Source organism: Tursiops truncatus, chromosome 10, assembly GCF_011762595.2.
Source record: "Tursiops truncatus isolate mTurTru1 chromosome 10, mTurTru1.mat.Y, whole genome shotgun sequence".
NCBI lineage: Eukaryota > Metazoa > Chordata > Mammalia > Artiodactyla > Delphinidae > Tursiops > Tursiops truncatus.
The window spans coordinates 69,983,563-70,003,252 of record NC_047043.1 but is presented as its reverse complement, the minus strand read 5'-3'; the positions used below and the strand labels follow the sequence as shown (position 1 = coordinate 70,003,252).

Sequence of the window (19,690 nt, the reverse complement as noted above, 5' to 3'; positions counted from 1 at the left end):
AGTTAATTTTCTCCATTGTAGGGGAATGAGATTTGGGGACAGCACCCAGATTTTTTTTTTAAGAATTCTTATTTGCTACTGTGTACAATTTTGGTGGGACCATAGGGTCCCTTGCCTTCCGTAAGGAAAAGTGTAGGCAAAAAGAGAAACCAACACCTGCTCTTTTAATAAAAAGAAGCTGTTGGGAAACACAGGGGTCTCAGATTAACAAGCAGGCAGCATGGAAGCTGGGCAGGAACCAGTGGGGGGAAGCACGAGCTGGCTGGCCAGGACACTGCCATAGACAGGCATGTTGCCGGGCACCAATGCTGCAGCTGCAGGCAAATGGAATCTAACCGGCCCTCCTCTTGGTGTCATTTGCCACCATCACCTCTCACCTTGTTTATATTGACAGCATCCTACCTGTTTTTGCTGCTTCAACTCTTACCTTTACTACAGGCTGTTCTTAACACAAGCTGGAGTAATTCTTTTAAAACATAATATAATTCTTATCACACTCTGACCAAACCTCTCCAGTCACAACCAGGTACCTAATTTGTGGGGCCCAGTGCAAAATGAAAATGTGGGACCCCTTGCTCAGACTTTATTGAGAATTTCAGGATGGTAAAGGAAAGCATTAACCCAAGCATGGGGCTCTTCTGAGTATGGGGCCCTGTGACCCTACACAAGTTGCACGCCCATGAAGCCGTGTCCCCATCCTCAGCGGCTTCCATCCTCACAGGATATTGGTGGTCTGATAGATCATATTATTAATTCATTTCTGTTAAGATTTTACAGACAAGGCCCTGGTCACCGTTGCAGCTCCAGCTAATTGATACAGGTGATTAGAAGAGGGCTGGGAAGAGACGACTGAGGACCCTTTGAATCAAAGGACTGTCTAGGGCAGGTGGGACTAAGTGGCAATTCGTGGAGCATATACTAAGGATTCAGAAGAAGACTTTTCATTTAGAATCCCCACCAGCAAATGATACCAAAAGCTGGCATCTATTGAACTTAACTTATGTTGAACACTGTATGCTAGGTACTCTGCTACGGTTATTACGTTCACTATTTACTTACTTTTGACCATATAACCCTGTGAGGCAAGCACAGTTATTAACCCCAGCGATGCTGAGGCTTATGGTAGACTTACCCAAGGTCAAACAACCTAGATACAAGTTTATGTCTTTGGGAGTATAGAATAAAATGATTATTGCAAATTAAGAGAATAGACCTCCTTTTTCTTTGGCCCTCAAGTTTATGATGACACCAAGTGCGAGAGCAAATCAAGTAAGAACATCACAATTGCACAACCAGGAGTTGAGACTAAGCTCTCTCGTTCTTTTTTTTTTTTTAATTGAAGTATAGTTGATTTATAGTGTTGTGCCAATCTCTGCTGTACAGCAAAGTGACTCAGTTATACACATAGAGACATTCTTTTTTCTAAATATTCTTTTCCATTATGGTTTATCGCAGGAGATTGTGCTATACAGTAGGACCTTTTTGTTTATCCAGTCTAAGCTCCTTCATTCTTGAGGAATAAATGGCAACAATTTTCTCAGTAAAGATTTTGGGAAGGCACTTTCTTTTTATCTTTTTTCTTTTTTAAAAAAAATATTTATTTATTTATTTGGTTGCACCAGGTCTTAGTTGCAGCAGGCAGGCTCCTTAGTTGTGGCTTCAGGGCTCCTTAATTGCGACACATGGGCTCCTTAGTTGTGGCATGCAAACTCTTAGTTGTGGTATGCATGTGGGATCTAGTTCCCTGACCAGGGATTAAACCCAGGCCCCCTCCATTGGGAGCACAGAGTCTTATCCACTGTGCCACCAGGCAAGTCCCTGGGAAGTCCTTTCAATGCAGAAGTGACAGTTGGCCACTTTTGCTGATGTGAGTATTTTGCAAAATTTTAAACTTTCCGTCACAGCCAGATTCAAAGGTTTGGGAATCAGTTTGGGAATTCTAGAACAAAGTCAGTTGTGTATTATGGCTCCTTTGGGCAACAGGATCACGATCTCACTTATTTAAGCCATGCTGATAATGGATTTGGGAATATTTCATGTATATTTGGAGAGGTTGTTTAGCTTCAAGTTTTTTTTTTTTTTTTTTCCCACTGAGTATTTACCAATACATTTGGTGGAGGATATAAAACCACTGGCAACATAGTGATGGGGCAGGAGTGCTATTATACCTGCAGTGTGAAAGAGAAATAATTCCTAAAGAAGTGATGCACACAATTCAGAAACTACTACTTCAGAATGTGGAAATAATACAGAAGCTGACAGGCTAATGAAACACTGTCTTTGGGACTGGGGACTCCTTAGAGTTTTGACCACATTCAGCATAATTGGCTGATTTAGGGCAGGCCTGGACTGGGACAGCATAAGCTTTGGACAAGGGTGTGTTGGCATGGAAGAACAATAAACTCGTGTCAATGTCCGAGGTGCAGTATTACTTAATATTTCTTTCCTGTAGACTCTTTGGCAACCAGCACCGTGTTTTGATGCCAATAGAACTGGGTATGCTCCTTCCATAGCCATGTTGAACCTGGCCAAGCTAGGCTTGCACCTCATATCTGTCAGCTTTGCCTTCAGAGCCTTGGGTCTCAGAAGTCTTGTGTACTCCATAAGCCATGTGCACAGGTCACATGTCTGGGCAGCAGGCACGGGCATAACGCTCTAAGCATTTTGTTACTTGAGGAAGGAAGTGAAATTGAATAAACAGAGAACCCCAGGTGGCATAATATCTCTGATCAAACTTGTGTAGCAAAACAGAAGTCATCGAGAATGGATTTGGTCCTACCACCATGTTTCTGGCTCTACTCCATAGTTCCAAGAAATGGAATTCTTTTAGTAGGTGTCAAAAAGGTGCATGTATGAAGATTGTTTAGTGGATCATCCCTGTGTGGCTATGATACTGAAGTCAGAGAAGCATCCCAGTTTTCATGCTACAGCCATAGCATTCTGTTCCCATACCTGAATTCAAGCTTCCACTGATGAGGTGCTACCTGACTATTGAGTTTTTGTAGTAAATGTCATAAACCCTTGATGACATTGTACATTTGGAAAGTGTATAATGCCTAGGATTTTAGAACATGGTAGCATTATTTGAACCAGATCAAATTCAGACTGTTATGTAGCTCATAGATTCTTGCAGCATAAACTTACTACCCAAGAAAATTTTTTTAAAGCCATTAAATTGGAGAAAAATTCTATCTCCATTTTCATTCTAGGTCTCAGTCCCACAAGCAATGTGAATTTATAGAGCAGAAGTATTTTATTTATTAGGGGTAGAAAAACAGATGGTGATTTCTCTGTACGCCAAGTTCACTAGCTGTCTACTGAGCTTCATAGATTGCCCCGTGGGTTGGAAAGGGCAGGGAGAAGGGAGTGTAGTTGGCTCCTGGGAATGGTATATATGGACCTGCCCCTTTAGCAGTTTTATTCTACCCATTTGGAAGTATGATGGTGAAAATTCTGAATGACAATAGAGGAAAGAATGCTACAGGAATGTGGTTATTAGCTTACTGGATTGCTTTGTGAAGTTTATATTAAAAAGTTAAATTTGAGAAGATGGCTAGGGAACATAGAGATTTCCACATGAGTGTAAAATTGACGTAAGGTATGGAGGACTTTCTGACTCAATTGAGCTCTTTCTCAGTGTTAAATATCCAGTTGGACTTTTCTATTTATTATTGGCAAACCTCCTAATTTTTTAAACATGTGAAAAATCATATTCATTTTGCATTTACTAGTGTTTCCTACGTGTCAGTCAGTCACTACTGTAGGCCCTGGAGGTTTAAAGAGAAATAAGACATTCTCCAGTCCTCAAGAAGCTGACAGTCTGGTTGGGAAGGTAGACTTGTATAAAGTGGCATGTTACCAGAAACAAACCACTTGATGGATGCAAAGAGCAGAAGCTAATTCTGGCTACCTTAAGCAAAAGGAAATTTACTGCAGGAATATCCAGAGCTCCAGTATCTGGCTGGTAGAACCAGATTAGGGATGATCAAGAACCAGGACAGCTCTAGGAGACCAAGAGAAAGCAGACAGTGGCCTGACCTTGTAACCCGGAGTGTCTGGTCAAGTGTCTTCCCTGCTGTTGGCTGCCCTCACCCCTCCCCCGCGCCGCCGCCCCACACCCTTACCTCGTGCTGTTGGTCAAGATTCAGAGTCCTGGGACAGAGCTCCAAAGTTCACACAAATGCCTCTCATTAGTAGGATCTAACCAGACCCTACCTAAAAGGAATCTGGGAAATGTGGTTCCAAGCCTTACGTCTGAGCTTTCCACTCAGTTCTTGTGTCATTTAGGGAAGTCTTTGCTGACGCTGCAGGCTGGGAGAGGTTTTACACTCGTAGATAACCATTTCTTGGCTCACTTTGAAGTTATGCACCCCGTTAATGAATGTTGGCTTCCCTCCAGGGCTAAGCTCCTTGAGCACCCCAGACGTCATCATCAAGATACCCCCAGCTCCTTGCAAAATTCTTGGCAGGTGATGGTCCTCAGTCAGTATGCATTTGATGAATGAATTATGTCAGTAAATTCTGAATGAATGAGAACTTGGGAGAAGAGAAATCACTTTGAGATCCACTCCTGGCCCAGGAATATCGTTTGCTGTGAGAAGAGTCATTTGCCCCAGTGAAACGTCAGACCCACTTGTTGTTCCCAGAACAGTGTGTTCTGTGTAGGCTGCAAGATGGAACCATCCCATGAGTAATAAAGCACAGATAAGGAAATGATTATTGCTCCACCTGCATCTAACACCTCCAGCCTCTGTTCCATTACCCTGGGAAGATAAAAATGGATGAAGCCTTGAGTAAGGGAGCTTAGCCACTCTTCTTTAATTTTCCCTTTTAATAAAAAGAAAATGTGGCATTTTTAGAAAATACTGTTTTGTTCCCCAAAGAGACTGCTTCTTCCTCCAGTTCTCACTTCTAACTTACTGGATCGTTAGAGTCATGGCATTTTATGAGAGTGATACAATGAAATTGCTGATTATCCGTGGTAATTTCCAATTATGACCATGCAAATGATAATTTTTATAACAAAAGGGTAATCTACTATTGATTGAATCCTTACTATGTACCAGACACTGTGCTAAGGGCTTTGCATTCTTAGGTTGAGTCCTTATAACAAACCTAACGGCATGTACATATGATCAAAATCGCTATTTTTAAAATGGGAGACTGTGGTTTAGAGAGTGACTTGCCCAGAGTCACATGGCAGGGAGGTGAAAGAGCTATTCTTAACCACCACACTATTCTGGTGTTTTTCTGTTTATGGTCCTGCTTCCCTCATGAGACAAGTGGGATCATTAGCTTTTAGGGATTAGCTGAACTATAGTTTGAGCAATTTACCTGAGGTCGATACACAAGGATGCCTGGTTTTAATACCAAACTGGCAGAGATGCAGCTACTAAATAATGTGAAGAAAAATAGGAAAACAGTTAAATTAAAAAGTATGACATCAGATCTGGATTTTTAAAAGTTTATGTTAGTCTGTATTTAGAAAAAAGAAAGATTGTGGTGACCTTCAGTTTATGTTTATATTTTCCTCCATGAGATTCTTCCCGTACCATTCTAAGCCATTGGATTATTTTGCAGCTTCCTTTTCAAAGGATTGCACCATTTTTGCTCTCTTAGTTTCATTTTGTTTTGGTTGTTGGCTTTAAGGACTGAGACCTCAAAAGGTGATTTGAGACGTCTGAGCATCTTTCCTGGACTAGTCGCAGATGAACTCAGGATTCGTTAGACTCCTCCCTTAGTCCGAGAGGAAGTGGTCTGGGAAGCCATTCCACTTTGCAGGGAGCTGTTCACCTAAGGTTAGACCTCCGTGTAGTCAAGCTCACTCTACATCTGAAGCCAAGAACTGGGCTGGCACTCAGGGGATGGGGCCACAACCGAGGTGGCTGTGAGTCTAAGGCAGTGGTTCTCAACTGGGGTACACTTACAAGTCCCAGCCTCCCAAGGAACAGTTGGCAATGTCTGGAGGTAGTTTTGGTTGCCACAGCTGGAGGATTACTGCAAGCGTCTGGTGGGTAGAGTACAGGGGTGCTGCTAAACATCCTGCAATGCACAAGAGACAGCCCCTTGGCCTCTGCCAAAGCAAATTACTATCTAGACCTAACCCTGGTCTTTTGGGGTCCTTTTCTTCCTGTGTATGGACCACCCTTCTCATCTTGGATCTCTCTGCGTCCTGCCTTGAGATAGTATTCCTTGAAGTGATTTTTACGTAGTATAGCAGACATTTCTCTGTAGCATTTTTAGCTACACCTTTTTTCTGGCATGATTATAGGCAGTTTACAGAGGTAAACATCTTGGGTGGGTGGGTGTGTGGGTGTGTGTATGATTGAACTGTTAATATTACTTTCTCTTTTATAATTTCCACATATATTAATTAATCTATAAAGAGTATGTATATAGCACTCTTGAAGTATTAAAATTTTTAGAATTATTTAAACTGATCTGACCATACTGATCAAATCAACTAATTTGGAGAGGGGTGGTGGTCAAACTTCAGTATAGGGAATATATGGTAGAAATAAAACATCTGATTTAGAATAGAGATGAGTCACCTATCAGTTATGACCCAGTTTAAATTTCTTTAGCTAAATGCCAGCATTTCAGTCATCTGGAAAATACCTTTAAGACTATTTTTTTTTTTCTGACAAAAAATGAACTTTATTTTAGCAGCCATTTGGGCTGAAAATATGATTTCTATATTCACATTTAATGCATTTTTCATATATTTTGTCTAGTCATTTGGGATAAGGTAACATCGTTTGTTCATGTTGACTGATCGTAGGTTAACCTACGTTGCTTAAATATTTGCAACTAAAAATAGTATTGTCTAGGTTAGCGTTTGTGGTTTGCCTGTTTTCTTTTGAAACTGCCTTCTTCAGTAGAAAATACAGGAAAAAGGTAACTTATTATAGTATAATAAATTCTCTGTATGTATTCTATGTTTGTAGGGTAGCAGTATGTCATTGGGTCTAAGCAAAAGCATCTTTACTCTGGCATCATTTAATACATAGTGTCTTTATTATGGCATGTGGTTGGTGTCAAGGGTCCTAGGGCAAATTAAAGTCCACAGGACAAACAATCAAGCATGCATGGATGCTACTCTTATCTGGAATTATTTGCCCAATGTTAGCAATGGCCTAGGGAAGAAACAGCTTGATTTTAACCAGTTGATCCTGTTGATCATTTTGCCCCAATGAAGTGATATTTCGAAGGTCACTTTGTGTCTCTTGAGTAGAGATTGTGGCTTCCTTGGTAAACCTTAGCTTCTTTGATAAGCAATGAATTCACCAGCCTCCTCCATTGTGTAATTGCTTTTTTCCTAAGGGATTTGAGGTTGCCTTTTCTCTTAGAGATGACATTGATGAAATGACATTTAATTATCAAAAGAAGCAAAGCTAAAAAATTTACCTTCTGATGGAGCAATTAAAGGGATTTAGGAAGGCTGCTCAGTTATTCATGCATTCAGTCAGCATCTATAGGCACTGTACTCAATTAGCTGCATCTTTCTACCCCCTCTATTGAACCCAATTGAATATTATTTGACTTTAAAAGACATGTTAAAATGGGTATGCTGATAAAGCATGGGCAGTCCGGAAGACAAAGATATGAGAGAACATAAATCTGGAAGAGACTTGATGAACCCTCCTAGTCCAACCTTTTTATTTTTCCACTCAGGACACAGAGGTTCCAGAGATGAAGTGGCTTGTTTAGGGTCAAAGAACTAATTAGTGACAGAACCTGCGCTCTGATTACACTTTTCCTTTTTCTTCTCTCCATTCCCCTGTGATAGCTGAGGCCTGGGACATCACTGCCCTATTCTGGCCAGTTTGCCTTCCCTTCCTTCCTACCATTCAGTCATCCAGCAATACATATTCAGCATCTGTAATGGTCTGGATGCTCTTCAGGCACTCGGGGATACAGAGGCTATTGGAGAAGGTATAGTTTCTGTCCTTTGAGAGCTCACACTCATGGAAAAGGCCACTGAGCAGGCAATTGCAGGGCAAAGTATGATATGTGCTATGCCAGCCAGGTACATGGTTCATGTAGGAGGGCCACCTCACCTATTGTGGGGAATAGGATGGTCAAGGAGGACTTCTGGAAAAGTTGATGTCTAAACTGGGATCTGAGGGAGTAGGAAGTGTTGTCCAGTCAAAGTGGCAAGAATAGTATTTGCAAAGGTTTGGCTGGAAGAGGCAGCACGGTGCATTTGGTGGAATTAGAAGTAATTCAATATAGATGGACCACACTCCCCTACCTCATTTAGGAAACAAATTTCAGAGAAGTTTTTCTATTCTTTATGTCTTCTAGAAATCAAATATATTTTATAATTAGCTTTGAGAGTCATTTTGACTTCCATATTATGAATGTTCTCTTCCAATCCCTTATGACTTGCTAGTGGCAATAGTGATTATCTGTGTTATTTCAAAATGCAGTTCAGAGCCAGATGGTACTGAGAACTGCTTCTTATTCAATGAGAGAGCTGATCCTGAGCCAGGGGAGGCAAATTCTCTTTTAAATAAATATTTGCTTCTGGGTTAAGACCTTATATTCTGTACTCAATTTCAGCATGATGGATTTTTTAAAAGTTTGTTTGTAATTACCTGCAAAACCCCTGAAGATTTAAAATAAAAATGCCCAGAGTGCCCTGACTGTGGCCGCTACCCTAATGGGTACAGGCATCTTGACACATCTGTCAATCTCAGCTGCCAGCTGTTGTTGTTTTGTGGTATGGAATTAGAGGTGTTTGAGCTTTTACAGATTTCAGTCCGGAGCTGGTTCCATTTTTCCTCCCACATACTCCCCAAGCCATTTAATTTAAATCAACCTTAGGTATGTGGAAGAAAAATTTTCTGTCTGTCTTTTTTACTTATCCTTTGTTTGACAATGGATTCTACCTTGCTGTGAAGAGTTTACACATATCTATATTAGCATTTATCATGTTATATTGTACAGAGAAGTCCATAATTCAAAACTTTTATAATATGTGTCTTAAGTTTCCCGTAGGGCTAAATGTAAATTAGAAGTGATGCATTCTTGGGGCACATAACTCCATAGTTATCGTGGGAAAGGGGCACCTTAATATTGTTCTGATATTGCAGTCTTGTTGCCATTTTTTCCCCTTTTTCCTTACTTGATTACACCTTTTTTTTTTTTTGTGGTACGCGGGCCTCTCACTGTTGTGGCCTCTCCCATTGCAGAGCACAGGCTCCGGACGTGCAGGCTCAGAGGCCATGGCTCACGGGCCCAGCTGCTCCGCGGCATGTGGGATCTTCCCGGACCGGGGCACGAACCCGTGTTCCCTGCATCGGCAGGCAGACTCTCAACCACTGCGCCACCAGGGAAGCCCTATACTATACCTTTTGCAAACTAAAAGATATAACTGCTTTAAACACACTGTTTTCCCAGAAGTTGAATTCTAAACTAATGGCACAGGGTATATGGCAGTTTGGGGTCTTCAGCATAGCATTATATCACACTTACATACTTTTACAATTGCTGGTTTCTGAGAACCAGCAGTAGCACCAACATGGGGACTTCCCTGGTGGCGCAGTGGTTAAGAATCCACTTGCCAATGCAGGGGACACGGGTTTGAGCCCTGGTCTGGGAATATCCCACATGCCGTGGATCAGCTAAGCCTGTGCGCCACAACTACTGAGCCTGCTCTCTAGAGCCCTCAAGCCACAGCTACTAAGCCTGCGTGCCACAACTACTGAGCCCACATGCAACAACTACTGAAGCCTGTGTGCGTAGAGCTCGTGCTCTGCAACAAGAGAAGCCACTGCGATGAGAAGCCCACGCACCGCAACGAAGAGTAGCCCCTGCTCGCTGCAGCTAGAGAAGGTCCACACACAGCAATGAAGACCCAAGGCAGCCAAAAATAAATTAATTAATTAATTTAAAGAAAATCTGATCAATTTATCTAAAAAAAGAAAAAAATAACACCAACATGTACTCGGCCCTTGGATAATATAATTAGTTTATAAAAGTAATTTATAATTTTAACAAAAGTGCTATGGTAGGTAGAATTCTAAGATGGCCCCCAAGGTTTCCCACCTCTCTGGTATATATTCCTTGAATAATGCCCAGGACTGTGAATATGATAGATTTAACATAGATTATGTTATATGGCACAGATGACTTTAAGAAAGAGAGATTATCTGGGTAAGCTTGACTTAATCATATGAGCCCTTTAAACATGGATTCTAAGGTCAGAGTCAGGGAAGTCACTGATTCAAAATAGGAGAGGGATTCACTGCATGAGAAGTTCTCCACTGTTGATTTGAAGATGGAGGGGGCCACATGGCATGGAATGCGACAACCCCTGGAGCTGAAAGTGACTCCCAGTGACAACAGCCAGGAAGCAAGTACCTCAGTCCTAAGACCACAGGAAACTGAATTTTGCCAATAACAAGAGTAAGATTGGAAGTGTTTTTCTTCCCTCTAGAGCCTCCAGACAAATATTCATTCTGGCCAATACCCTGATTTCATCCTCAGAATACCCTGAATAGAGACCCCAGCCACACTGTGCTGGAAATCTGACCTACAGAATTGTGAGCTGATAGATGGATGTCATTTTAAGCCACTGGATTAGTGGTATTTTGTTGCACAGCAATAGAAAACTGATACAAGTGCATATTAATATAACTGTTCAGTGGTAATAAACCTGTCACAGAAATCCAGAGGCAAGTGGAGACTAGTGGAGTTCACAGGATACTTACAAGGGGTGTTGGCTCACTAAAGTGGTATTGCTTGTAACTGTAATGAAAGCAGTTTCCTGTGCCTTTGACTGCTCAGTTTAGAAACCATGGAAGTTGGATGAATTTTTATAATTTGAGGGGGATTTGCATGATTTCAAAATGTATGCTTAGGAATGAACCTTTATTACACTTCTCAGGTTGTATTACTTCAGGTTGCATAACTGAGATTTCTTAAAGTATGATATTATGTGTTTGTTTCCCCATTAAATCCTGAGCTCAGCTGAGGAAGCCACTGGGTCTTACTCATCTTCTTATCCCTAGCATCAAGCACAGCGCTTGGCACCTTGTAGGTGCTTAATAAGTGTTAGTTGGAAAGTTGAAATGTAATGGCACGAATAAACAGATCTCTCCAAAGTTCTGGTGAGATTCAGGATGAGTAAACAAATGGAATGGTTGTGTTCCAATAAAACTTTATTTACAAAACAGGCAGTGGATCAGATTTGGTCCATGGGCTATAGTTTGCTGAGCTCTGGGGTAGATCACAAGTTATTATAGCCTAAAGGCAATTCTAACATATAACAACCTTCATGGCAAGTTTGAGATTTTTAAAACATATACTCCAAATATTTGATAGAGCTGAACAAGGTGTACTTCTTTGGGGGGCTGTATTTACTATTTGCCTCAGACATTCCTGTTGGTGCAATGGAAAGTAAGTCACTCGCTTCCAAGGATGAGTTCTTCCCAAGTTTCTGTTGCATTCTGCAGCCTTTTTGTGAGTAAAGTCTGAATGAAGCAAAGCTAAGCAAATAGGATGCTCGAATGAACAGCACTAATTGACTTGGGGTGGGAATATTTCTTTAGTAGTGAAATATGAAGTTAAATTCTTTAGGTTGCATGTGGCACTTTGACTTATAAAAGGCTATAAAGGGTAGCACATACGTACACTGAGGCTTTCTCCAAATTATGAATGTTTGTGAACTTGTGAACAGCTGGAGGCATAGACAAGGGTGGCCAGATGGGAAGGTAGGAGTAGAGGCAAATATTCTTTGCTGCCGTTCTGTGTTACCAACACTTATCATTAGAGCTCGCAGGGGAGGGTCTTTGAAAAGAAATAGAGGCAGGTATAATGTGTCAGGTAGCTGGGGGAAAGACAAATATGGGGGTAGTAGACCAAAGCTGCTTCATCTCCTGATTCTTCACCTAGGAATTCATTCTAAGAAAAAATTAAGGAAGTAGGCATAGATTTAGTCACAGCCTTGTTCATAGCATGGTTCTTTAATTTAAAAAAATTTTTTACCTGAAGAGTGAAAATATTATAAAGTGGAGGACTGAATAAATAAATGATGGTATATTTCTACATAGAAATTCAGCCAACAGAAATGACATGGAAAGATATTCACATTATTTTGCTAAGTGAAATAAACTGTCTACCATATGTATGTACAGAAAATGAGAATGCCTGTTTTCTCACACCCTCACCGATATATGACTCTATTTTTGTTTTAAAAAATTTTTTATACACATATACATATATGTACACATCAGCAAAATTAGTTTGTTAAGAGCATGGACTGTGTCAAGCCTGGCTTTGAATCTCACCTTAAGGACATTTTAACCTTAGGCAAGTTACTTACAATTTCTCTGCCTCATTTTCCCCGTCTTTAGAATGAGGATGAGCTGACTTTCCATCTCAGTTCTTCTCAACGTAGTAGTAGGTGTTCAAAGGAGTATTGTTGAATGCACAAGGTGCCCATTACTGCTGGTGCACAGGTAATTATTATTTTATATTAAAAATCAGAATTTAAATGTTGGACCCATCAACTCTTTCAGAGAGCTTGGAAAGAAAACGGAATTACTTTGTAAGGATTACTTAAAATTGATTTTTCAATTTACATACAGTAAAATTCACTCTTTGTGTTACAGTTCTTTGGGCTTTGACAAAAGCATAGAGCTGTGTAACTACCTTCACAGTCATGATACAGGACACCTGTGTCACCTCAAAACCTCCCTTGTGCTGCCCTCTCTGTAGTCATCCCTTCTTCTCAGCCCCCAATCCCTGGCAGCCACCAGTTTGCTCCCCATGCTGATAGTTTTGCCTTTTCCAGAATGTCATAGAAATAAAAGTATACAGCATATAGCCTTTTGCATCTGGCTTCTTTCACGTGGCATAACACATTTGAAATTCATCCATGCTATAGCCTTTATCAATAGTTCATTCTAAAGATAATACTTCTAAAGATAATGCCTCTTATTTATGAAACATCTGTATCATAGCCACACAGGTGTTTTTTTTGTCCCTGAGGTTGCCCTGAAGCCAGAGTTGTGACAGTATAGAATGATAGCACTGAAGAAGACTTGAGAAGCAGCCTGGTCTGATTCAGCCTGTTGAGGAGGTGAGGGTTCTGAGAGCCAGAAATCAGATACATAACCTCAGGTGAGCTCAAGTCAGACTTAAGACCAGAATTCAGAGCTTTGATGCTAAACTAGCAAAATTATATGGAGGTCAGATAGGGGAAACCATTTTAGTGATGAACTAGTGGAAAGGTCCCTGAAGGGCAGTGAGATGGTGGGGGTGGGGAGGGGGTGTGCATGCGTGCGTGCATCTGCTGTGATGTATTGCGTTGAAATGATGACCTTAAATTGCTTTTAGAAAGAGAACAAACCAGCACTTTTTTGTGTTTAGGTTGAGAAGAAAGGACCTTCTATCATTATTATTTTTTTAAATGAAGTATAGTTGATGAATAGTATTATTTAAGGTATAGGTGTACAGTATTGTGATTCACAGTTTTTAAATGTTATACTCCATTTATAGCTATTATTAAAAATTGGCTATATTCCCTGTGTTGTACAATATATCTTTTTAGTTTATTTTATACATAATAGTTTGTAACTTTTAATCTCCTACCTTCGGATTGCCCCTCCCCCTTCCCTCTTCCCACTGGTAACCACTAGTTTTGTGCTTTATATCTGTGAATCTGTTTCTTTTTTGTTATATTTACTAGCTTGTCTTATTTTTTAGATTCCACATATAAAGGATATCATACAGCATTTGTCTTTTTCTGACTTACTTCACTTAGCACAATACCCTCCAAGTCCACCCATGCTGTTGCAAATGGCAAAGGGTGAGTTTGTGTAATCTACCTCAACTTTCTATCATTCATAGTAAGCACTGGCTTGGAGAATGGCCAGCAGATATCACAGTTGTTGCTTTCACCCCAGGGGTGTGTAATATATATGGTAATTGGCAGGTTAGCAGACATTTGGTCTGTCCAAAATGTCCAGTAGACATTTAGTGCATGCCAAAAGGTCCTTGATATTTGGTCCTGTCCAAAACCATTTGGCATGGACCCAATATGCTCATGGACATTTTGGGTAGGACCAAATTTTAAGGACATTTTGACATGGTCCAAATGTCTTTATGGATATTTTGGATAGGACCAAATATCAAGGACATTTTGGCATGGACCAAATGTCTTTATGGATATTTTCGACAGGACCGAATACGACCAAATACCAAGGATGTTTTGGCGTGGACCAAACGTCTTATGGACATTTTGGACAGGACCAGATGTCCTGCAAGTATTGGCTAAGTCTTTTAAACATGTAAGCTTGGTTTGATGAGCACCAGATCCCCACAGAAAGCTCACACCAGATCCTGAAGTGTGCAGAGGTGTGTAGTTCACTTTGAAGCCTAAATTAGAATGAGTCCTTTTATTGTCTATTGTTTATCCTGTTTATGTTTTATTTCTAAAGGCATAGTACTACTTTATCTAAAAATAACTAGATAACATATAAGTACCATATTATATCTCTGTCCTTAAGAAATAAAAATAGATTTTTATTAAAAATTGAATTAGATTTTTAAAAATGGTATCTCTTGAGGGGAGGAACCAAGATGGTGGAGTAGAAGGACGTGCTCTCACTCTCTCTTGTGAGAACACCAGAATCACAACTAGCTGTTGGACAGTCATTGACAGGAAGACACTGGAACTCACCAAAAAATATGCCCCACATCCAAAGACAAAGGAGAAGCCACACTGAGACGGTAGGAGGGGCTCAATCACAGTAAAATCAAATCCCATAACTCCTGGGTGGGTGACTCACAGACTGGAGAACACTTATACCACAGAAGGCCACCCACTGGAGTGAAGGTTTTGAGCCCCACGTCAGGCTTCCCAACCTGGGTGTCCGGCAACGGGAGGAAGAATTCCTAGAGAATCAGACTTTGAAGGCTAGTGAGATTTGATTGCAGGACTTCGACAGGACTGGGGGAAACAGAGACTCCACTCTGTACTAGTGTGCTCATCGGGACCCAGGGGAAGGAGCAGTGATCCCAGGGGAAGCTGAACCAGACCTACCTGCTAGTGTTGGAGGGTCTCCTGCAGAGGCAGAGGGTGGCTGTGGCTCACCATGGGGACAAGGACACTGGCAGCAGAAGTTCTGGGAAGCACTCCTTGGCGTGAGCCCTCCCAGAATCTGTCATTAGCCCTACCAAAGAGCCCATCTAGGCTCCAGTGGTGGGTCACCTCAGGCCGAACAACAAACAGGGAGGAAACCCAGCCCCACCCATCAACAGTCAAGCAGATTAAAGTTTTACTGAGCTCTGCCCACCAGAGCAACAGTCAGTTCTAGCCACCACCAGTCCCTCCCATCAGGAAACTTACACAAGCCTCTGAGATAGCCTCATCCACCGGAGGACAGACAGCAGAAGCAAGGAGAACTACAATCCTGCAGCCTGTGGAACAAAAATCACATTCACAGAAAGACAGACAAGATGAAAAGGCAGAGGGTTATGTACCAAATGAAGGAACAAGATAAAACCCCAGAAAAACAACTAAATGAAGTGGAGATAGGCAACCTTCCAGAAAAAGAATTCAGAATAATGATAGTGAAGATGATCCAGGACCTTGGAAAAGGAATGGAGGCAAAGATTAAGAAGATGCAAGAAATGTTTAACAAAGACCTAGGAGAATTAAAGAACAAACAAACAGAGATGAACAATACAAGAACTGAAATGAAAACTATACTAGAAGGAATCAGTAGCAGAATAACTGAGGCAGAAGAACAGATAAGTGACCTGGAAGGCAGAACGGTGGAATTCACTGCTGTGGAACAGAATAAAGAAAAAAGAATGAAAAGAAATGAAGACAGCCTAAGAGACCTCTGGGACAACATTAACCGCAACAACATTCTCATTATAGAGGTCCCAGAAGGAGAAGAGACAGAGAAAGGACCCGAGAAAATACTTGAAGAGAATATAGTTGAAAACTTCCCTAACATGGGAAAGGAAATAGCCACTCAAGTCCAGAAAGTGCAGCGAGTCCCATGCAGGATAAACCCAAGGAGAAACACACCGAGACACATAATAATCAAATTGGCAAAAATTAAAGAAAAATTATTGAAAGCATCAAGGGAAGAACAACAAATAACATACAAGGGAACTCCCACAAGGTTATCAGCTGATTTCTGAGCAGAAACTCTACAAGCCAGAAGGGAGTGGCATGATATACTTAAAGTGATGAAAGGGAAGAACCTACAACCAAGATTACTGTACCCCGCAAGGATCTCATTCAGATTCGATGGAGAAATCAAAAGCTTTACAGACAAGCAAAAACTAAGAGAATTCAGCACCACCAAACCAGCTCTACAACAAATGCTAAAGGAACTTCTCTAAGTGGGAAACACAAGAGAAGAAAACGATCTACAAAAACAAACCCAAAAGAATTAAGAAAATGGTCATAGGAACATACATATCAATAATTACCTTAAAGGTGAATGGATTAAATGCTCCAACCAAAAGATATAGACTGGCTGAATGGATACAAAAACAAGACCCATATATATGCTGTCTACAAGAGACCCACTTCAGACCTAGGGACACATACAGACTGAAAGTGAGGGGATGGAAAAAGATATTCCATGCAAATGGAAATCAAAAGAAAGTTGGAGTAGCAATACTCATATCAGATAAAGTAGAGTTTAAAGTAAAGAATGTTACAAGAGACAAGGAAGGACACTACATAATGATCAAGGGATCAATCCAAGAAGAAGATATAACAATTATAAATATATATGCACCCAACATAGCACCTCAATACATAAGGCAACTGCTAACAGCTATAAAAGAGGAAATCGAAAGTAACACAATAATAGTGGGGGACTTTAACACCTCACACCAATGGACAGTTCATCCAAACAGAAAATAAATAAGGAAACAGAAGCTTTAAATGACACGATAGACCAGATACATTTAATTGATATTTATAGCACATTCAATCCAAAAACAGCAGATTACACTTTCTTCTCAAGTGTGCACAGAACATTCTCCAGGATGGATCACATCTTGGGTCACAAATCAAGCCTCAGTAAATTTAAGAAAAGTTAAATCATATCAAGTATCTTTTCCGACCACAACACTATGAGATTAGAAATGAATTACAGGGAAAAAAACGTAGGAAGCACAAACACATGGAGACTAAACAATACGTTACTAAATAACCAAGAGATCACTGAAGAAATCAAAGAGGAAATCAAAAAATACTTAGAGACAAATGACAGTGAAAACACGACGATCCAAAACCTCTGGGATGCAGCAAAAGCCATTCTAAGAGGGAAGTTTATAGCTATACAAGCCTACCTCAAGAGACAAGAAAAATCTCAAACAATCTAACCTTACACCTAAAGGAACTAGAGAAAGAAGAACAAACAAAACCCAAAGTTAGCAGAAGGAAAGAAATCATAAAGATCAGAGCAGGAATAAATGAAACAGAAACAAAACAATAACAAAGATCAATAAAACTAAAAGCTGGTTCTTTGAGAAGATAAACAAAATTGATAAACCATTAGCCAGCCTCATCAAGAAAAAGAGGGAGAGGACTCAAATCAATAAAATTAGAAATGAAACAGGAGAAGTTACAACAGACACCGCAGAAATACAAAGCATCCTAAGAGACTACTACAAGCAATTCTATGCCAATAAATTGGACAACCTGGAAGAAATGGACAAATTCTTAGAAAGGTATAACCTTCCAAGACTGAACCAGGAAGAAATAGAAAATATGAACAGACCAATCACAAGGAATGAAATTGAAACTGGGATTAAAAATCTTCCAACAAACAGAAGTCCAGGACCAGATTGCTCCACAGGTGAATTCTATCAAACATTTAGAGTAGAGCTAACACCCATCCTTCTCAAACTCTTCCAAAAAATTGCAGAGGAAGGAACACTCCCAAACTCATTCTATGAGGCCACCATCACCCTGGTACCAAAACCAGACAAAGGTACTACAAAAAATGAAAATTTCAGACCAATATCACTCATGAATATAGATGCAAAAATCCTCAACAAAATACTAGCAAACAGAATCCAACAACACATTAAAAGGATCATACACCATGATCAAGTGGGATTTATCACAGGGATGCAAGGATTCTTCAGTATACGTAAATCAATCAGTGTGATACACCATATTAACAAATTGAAGAATAAAAGCCATATGATCATTTCAGTAGATGCAGAAAAAGCTTTTGACAAAATTCACCACCCAATTATGATAAAAACTCTCCAGAAAGTGGGCAGAGAGGGAGCCTACCTCAACATAATAAAGGCCATATAGGACAAACCCTCAGCAAAAATCATTCTCAATGGTGAAAAACTGAAAGCATTTCCTCCAAGATCAGGAAAAAGACAAGGATGTCCACTCTCACCACTATTATTCAATATAGTTTTGGAAGTCCTAGCCATGGCAATCAGAGAAGAAAAAGAAATAAAAGGAATACAAATTGGAAAAGAAGAAGTAAAGCTGTCATTTTTTGCAGATGACATGATACTATACATAGAGAATCCTTAAAATGCCACCAGAAAACTACTAGAGCTAATCAATGAATTTGGTAAAGTCGCAGGGTACAAAATTAATGCACAGAAATCTCTTGCATTCCTATACACTAATGATGAGGAATCTGAAAGAGAAATTAAGGAAACACGCCCATTTACTATTGCAATAAAAAGAATAAAATACCTAGGTATAAACCTACCTAGGGAGACAAAAGACCTGTATGCAGAAAACTATAAGACACTGATGAAAGAAATTAAAGATGATACCAACAGTTGGAGAGATATACCATGTTCTTGGATTGGAAGAATCAATATTGTGAAAATGACTATACTACCCAAAACAATCTACAGATTCAATGCAATCCCTATCAAATTACCAATGGCATTTTTTACAGAACTAGAACAAAAAATCTTAAAATTTGTATGGAGACACAAAAAACCCCAAATAGCCAAAGCAGTCTGGAGGGAAAAAAACGGAGCTGGAGGAATCAGACTCCCTGACTTCAGACTATACTACAAAGCTACAGTAATCAAGACAATATGGTCCTGGCACAAGAACAGAAACATAGATGAATAGAACAAGATAGAAAGCCCAGAGATAAACCCACACACCTGTGGTCAACTAATCTATGACAAAGGAGGCAAGGATATACGATGGAGAAAAGACAGTCTCTTCAATAAGTGGTGCTGGGAAAACTGGATAGCTACATGTAAAAGAATGAAATTAGAACACTCCCTAACACCATACACAAAAATAAACTCAAAATGCGTTTGAGACCTAAATGTAAGACTGTACACTATCAAACTCTTAGAGGAAAACATAGGAAGAACACTCTTTGACATAAATCACAGCAAGGTCTTTTTTGATCCACCTCCTAGAGTAATGGAAACAAAAATAAACAAATGGGACCTAATGAAACTTAAAACCTTTGCACTGCAGAGGAAACCATAAAGAAGACGAAAAGACAACCCTCAGAATTGGAGAAAATATTTGCAAACAAATCAATGGACAAAGATTAATATCCAAAATATATAAACAGATCTTGCAGCTCAGTATTAAAGAAACAAACAACCCAATCAAAAAATGGGCAGAAGACCTAAATAGACATTTCTCCAAAGAAGACATACAGATGGCCAAGAAGCACATGAAAAGCTGCTC

General features: G+C 40.1%; 1 protein-coding gene across 1 annotated transcript in view; it reads left to right on the top strand.

Annotated features, from left to right (window-relative positions):
* ERC2 (ELKS/RAB6-interacting/CAST family member 2) overlaps positions 1 to 19,690 on the top strand; it is an 866,017-nt gene that overhangs the window by 372,821 nt on the left and 473,506 nt on the right. The gene's annotated exons all lie outside the window — the stretch shown is intronic.